This window comes from Echeneis naucrates, chromosome 11 (assembly GCF_900963305.1).
Source record: "Echeneis naucrates chromosome 11, fEcheNa1.1, whole genome shotgun sequence".
Lineage (NCBI taxonomy): Eukaryota > Metazoa > Chordata > Actinopteri > Carangiformes > Echeneidae > Echeneis > Echeneis naucrates.
Genome location: NC_042521.1, coordinates 15,338,721 through 15,344,720, shown reverse-complemented (window position 1 = coordinate 15,344,720; position 6,000 = coordinate 15,338,721).

The window sequence follows — 6,000 nt, the reverse complement described above, 5'->3', positions numbered from 1 at the left end:
AGTTGCAAGGTTAATAAGAAACTAGCTGATATTCCGTTTGAAGGAAACTCACAGTTGCATTCCTTCAACTGAAGTGTGGTTCAGGTGACCCACAGATGATTTGAGGTTGTCGCCAGAGGCTCATATAAATAACTCTTCTTCAAGCCATTCTCACCTGTTACAAATACAGCTGTGCATCGGGTTTGCTGCAGATCATTGCTGACTTAGCAGGACTGTGGTAGTAGCAGAAATGCCACAAAAGCTATGTGAAAGACTCCCAAGTCAAATTCCTACTCTACTGTCAGGAAAAATGGCACTCTGAGTATCAAATCATGGCTATAATTTTGCAAGGGGGCACTGAATAAAAAAGACTTCACAGAAACCGGATGAGCTGTGTCCAAAGCACAATCATGCAACCAATTGAACCAACCGCATCGAGTTTAGTTTGCCAAGTGCTGGAAAAATAGGTTTTTTAGAAATACAGAAGTTGAGAAAATAAATAACACTTGACTACAATCAGCAAACGTAGTGACAGAGGAAGGCCTCTGGATGAGTGAACTGCTTTTCAGGAGGAGGAAAACCTCAGATTCTTGCAAAAAAGAGCTACAGGGAGACAAAAGCAGACTGAGGAGGCCTTCCTCCACAGCCATTTTTAACCTCAGTCACACTGAAGGCACGGCAAGGGTTAGGGTTAGGGTTTAGGGTTTAGGGTTAGGGTTAGGGTTATTCATATAGCGCATTTCATACACAAAGGCAATTCAGTGTGCTTTACATACATACAGAAAAGTGAGAACAGTGACATGAATAAAATCCTAAAATAATGACATTAAAATGATTAAAAGAATATGCAGCTGTCTGGATAGGTTAAGAGTATAACGCAAGTTCCATGCATTAGTGAATGAGAAAATAAATGTTTTTTAACCTGGATTCAAAAGTATCGACATTTGGCGCTGATTTAACCTCCGCTGGCAGTTTGCTCCACTTGTTTGCAACATTAAAAAGCTGAATTCTGCTTCTCCGTGTTTAGTCAGGACTCTGGCCTGGACTAGATGACCTGAGTTCATGGATCTAGGAGTCCTGACAGGTTTATATTCTCTAAACTCATCTAAAGATGTATTCTGGTCCCAAACCGTTCTGTGATTTGTGAACTAGTAGCAGGGTTTTAAAATCTATTCTGTGACTGGCTGTGAGACAGTGTACAAAAATCTAAACAGGTGTAATGTGCTCTGATCTCTTTGTTCTGGTTAAAATTCTAGCAGCAGCATTCTGAATGAGCTGCAGCTGTTTAATGCTCCTTTTGGGGAGTCCGGTCAGAAGATTGTTACAGTAATTGAGTCTACTGGAGATGAATCTGTGGATGAGCTCTTCCTGGTCTTTATGGGTGACAAAACATTTAATTCTATTGATGTTTTTGAGTTGGTTACAAGCTGTCTTGATGACAGTTTTTGATGTGGCTGTTAAAAGTCAGATTTGAGTCTATCAATATAACAAGGTTGGTCTGTGGTTTTTAAAAATCTGATGCTTTTTGCTGCCAAACAGAATATTCTTAGTTTCATCCTTATTCAGTTGAAGAAAATTCTGGTGGTTCATTAGCTCCAGACAGTGACACAGTGAGTCTAAATGGCTGCAGTGATCTGGTGATAGAGACACATAAAGTTGTGTGTCATCTGCATAACTGTGATAATTGACATTAAATTTCTCTAACATCTGACCCAGAGGGGGAATATACAGATTGAACAGAAGGGGCCCAAGAATGGACCCCTGGGATATTCCACAATACATAGCCACTCATTCAGATTCATGAATCACAAGAGGATGGCATACTCAATGCATGAAATTCGTAAGAAAACACATGCAAATGCACAATCCATTCAACAACACATACAGAAAATACTGACAACACGACTGCAGTGTGACCAGCAGAAAAAAGATGAGGGACAAGGACGCTGTTGGTTGCTCGTGAACACGTAGTCATAACCACATCCCAGGTTCAAGTCTGAGCCATGGATCTCCTGCCCAATCTCCCTCTACCTCTCTCTTTCTTCCTGACATCCTGTTGCTCTTTAATTTCCACTATCAGAATAAAGAACAGAATAAAATTAAAAAGAGAAGGATATGAACCTGGCTATGATGTAGTGCTTTAGACTTGACAAGACACAGAGCACCGAACATCAATAATCAACCAACCAGATTAATCACTTTTTCTGTGCTCCACGGGAACGCTTGAGTTGGATGACTCTTTTTTCGCAGTTTTCGCAAGATGTGTGTCTGGTTGTGTTTTTTTACAATGCATGCATTCTCTTAAGCTGCATGTGTTGAGCAAACGGGGGTAGAACAAACTGATGGCCTGCAATTTACCAGACTCAACTTGTCAAATTGGTAGGATTATATTAGTATAGCATAGTATAAATAATAGTGTCAGGATACAATGGAATATAAAGGAAAGTGTTGAGCTGTCATTTGCAAGTTAGCTTCAAATGTATTAACTTCATGTTCCAGCCACTCTGTGTGTTGCGTGCCATTGTCCTTTACAAGACTTATTAATAGTGGAAATAATGAAACACCCAGCTGTTATAGTGCTTTTTAAATACACCATTTACTCACTTTTACTAGTCACTTCTGAGGAACAAAATTCTGTGACTGACCAATCTATTCACTCCACCTTTTTTGTCAAATTACAGAAAGGATTAGAAAATACATACATTTTGACTCAGGGAGAAAACTGTGCCTGTGTCACTGAAACGCAAAAGCAACAAAAGAATAAGTAACACACAAAACAACCAGAGCAAATATGGGAACGAAACACTAATGAGATTAAAAAAAACAAAAAAGCCTCAGTGTAAACTATAATGCACAAAAAAAAAAAAAAAAAAAAAAACTGAGCATGAGACATAAAGACAGAAAATAAGCAGAGGAAATAAAGTGGGAAGTTTCAGGAGCCCAAAGCTGTATCTGTCAGAACACAGCTCACTCAACTTTGTTTTTATTTTGTTGCCAGTGCCAACAATTGTAGCTACTTTGCTCTTGAGCCTGTTACACTTCAATTGCACTCCCTTGGGTTCATAGGGTCGTAGTAGCTCTTGTCAAACAACTTTCTATTCTACTTGGACTTTGGCTGTAACATGTTGTGGCATCACAACATTCGGAGGATACACTGATGTCTATACAGAGCTGCGTGTTTGGTCCCTGAAGGTGCACGTTCAGGTGCTTGAGATCCTCATGCACTCGAGGATGATTCAGGTGCTTTTTTAGCTGCTGTATGTGCACAGCAGGAGGCTTGAAGGTAGGATTTGCTTCTTCTCCTGAAAAAGCTGGTAAGTCTAACCCCAGTGTACAAATGTGTAGGATGCTCAACAAATACTTCTCCATTCTGCACTCGTAGCTGTGTGAGTTGTGATATAATGTGTGCTTTTGCTTTTTAATAAAAAAAATGTAAATATCCTAAACGAAGCAATGTGGATACGATAACTTGTCAACATCCCAAAAAAAAAAAACTTTGCTCTGTTCATCTAAAATACTTACATATACATACATTCATTAATGCTTCATTGGTCCCTGTGGCCTTGTTTCTTTGCTCCATAGCTCCACTGTTGCTACAGTACCAGCATGAAAACAGTCAATATTTTGTTTTCCCCTCATCCATACAATTAAACTACAATGTAAATTTCCATGGCCAGGGTCGGACATTGTTGCTCAGACACACAACCTCTGTCTAAGGAACTGTGTGGTGAAATCTGTAATTTTTAGAGATGATATTAAGCAGTGAAATCAGTGATGCATCATCTCTGTAGATTTTAGAAGCAAGGCCAGACACCAGACACAGTGAAGGTTAGATGAAGGCCAGAAATTACGGCTATTAGCTAAGAGTCATTAATTAATTTTTGGGAGCTCCCGACCACTGCAGTTAAGGAACTATCCACAGATCTGCAGTATAACTTTGAGATGCTCTGATCCAATTATCTAGACATCACAGTTTGGCCCTTGTCAACAAATGGTTAATCAATGTTATTCACTTCATTTCAGCGGTCATAATGTTACGGCTGAGAGTTTTACATGCGCCCTAAAACAGCAACAAAAACTCCCCAGAGCAAAGAGCCCTTCTCCAAAAAGTACTATCTACTGTTGTCAAAGCTAAATACTAACGTTTTATCTTAAGGCACTGTTATTGCTGTGCTTACTTCAAGTATTAATTTTCAGAACGTACAGTCACAGTTCAGCTGTGTGTCAAAAAATAAACCAGAACAAAAAAAAAAAATTCACTCAAATGTAATAATATAATATTAATTCAAATACCATAGTGATGTTATCACATTTACACATCCAACAACAACACAATAAACTTCAAACCATCTAATCACACACTCAAAGGGCTACCACCAATGGATTATATTGCCTTACATTAATTATCACAGGACAGCAAGACAAAAGTAAAACTTTGTCCATTAAATTAATAAAACACAATGCAAAACACAGAAGATGTCCATACATACAAATTCAAGTTCTAAAATGTAATAACATTTGTGACAATGTTTATAAAAATAAACAGAAATCTATTAAACAAATTTAAGTGAAATATTAAAATATGTAATGCGGCAGTATTTCTTGGACCACAAGATGACTTTCTTAGAGGTTGCACAAGTCCTAGCACATATTTGCGTAATGTCTGAGCAACCCATATTGCATTATGTTGAGACCAGCAGAGTTATCATGTCAGAAAATACAGCAGAAGTGCTGATAACATAAAACCTAACTATACCGTACAGTCATGGGGAAAGGACCTGAAAGCAGTCTACAACTGTGGAGATGGTGGTTCAGAGGGGGGAAGTCCAGTGACAAAGTCAAGGGAGATGTCGGACAGCAACGTGATGGCACAGGGAGGTACTCCCCGACCTCTTTCTTCTTAGCAGGCCACCAAAACTGTTGGCACACAACGAATAATGTCTTCCTCTGCCCAGGATGGCAGCTGTTCTAACCTTGGCTTCGACTCCTCAGGTAGGAGACAAAATTGGAAAGGGGAATTCGGAAGAATTCAGGTAGGTGGAAGGTGTCAGGTTCAAAGATGAGTGATAGGATGTCAGGCTTAAGGTTCTTTAATCCAGGACGGTAAGAGATAGAGAAGTCAAATCGAGTGGCAGCCCTGATGTACTCTAAGTTCTTATGGTCAGTCCAGGCCAGGAAGGGGATGTTCATCCCCTCCAGTCAGTGACGCCAAGAGCCACCTTGATGGCCACAAGTTCTCGGTCCCTCAAATCCTAAATTCGATCAGTTCAGGAGCTGTGGTGAAGGCCTTCTTTAGCCTCTGTAATGCACACTAAGCTGTCAGGGACTACTGCAACAATTCTGCGCAAACTTGTAATAAAATTGGCAAACCCAAGAAAACATTGGACCTGTTTGTGGTTATCCGGAGTGGGTCAGTCAGCTACAGCATGAACCTTATCAAGGTCCATCTGGATGGAGCCCTTCGCAATGATGAAACCAAGGAAGATGACACAGGGCACATGAATTTCACACTTCTCAGCTTTGACGAAGAGTTGTTTATCTTATCTTGGATCACCAATGTCATATGCTGAACATGGGCCTGCCCATGATAGCAGGTGGTTACCTACGATAGGTCCACGGAGGAGGAGGGCAAGTGCGGCCGGAAGCAGCGTTTGGAGCAGGTGTTGTCCAACGAGTTGATCTTCCCGGTGAGCCAGTTGATTTTGGGGTTGTGAATGTGGAGCCAAGGGGACCCAAGGATTGGATGGTGCAGAGGAACATCAACAAGAAGGAAGCTGACTCTCTTGGTGGGAAGATCAGGGAACTAGAGGAGGACAGGCTGAGATGAGATGAGGCAGGGCTGACCGCCATCAATGGCAGTTATGTTCAGCAGACAGGGCAGAGAGATGGAGAGGAGAGCCGATCGCTTAGCCACGGAGGAGTGCATTAAAATTGGTGTCTGATCCGTAGTCTATGAAGATAGGGGTTCGGATAGACATGGCAGAGATGGACAGGGTCACCTAGGTGTGGGGAAAGGAGAGG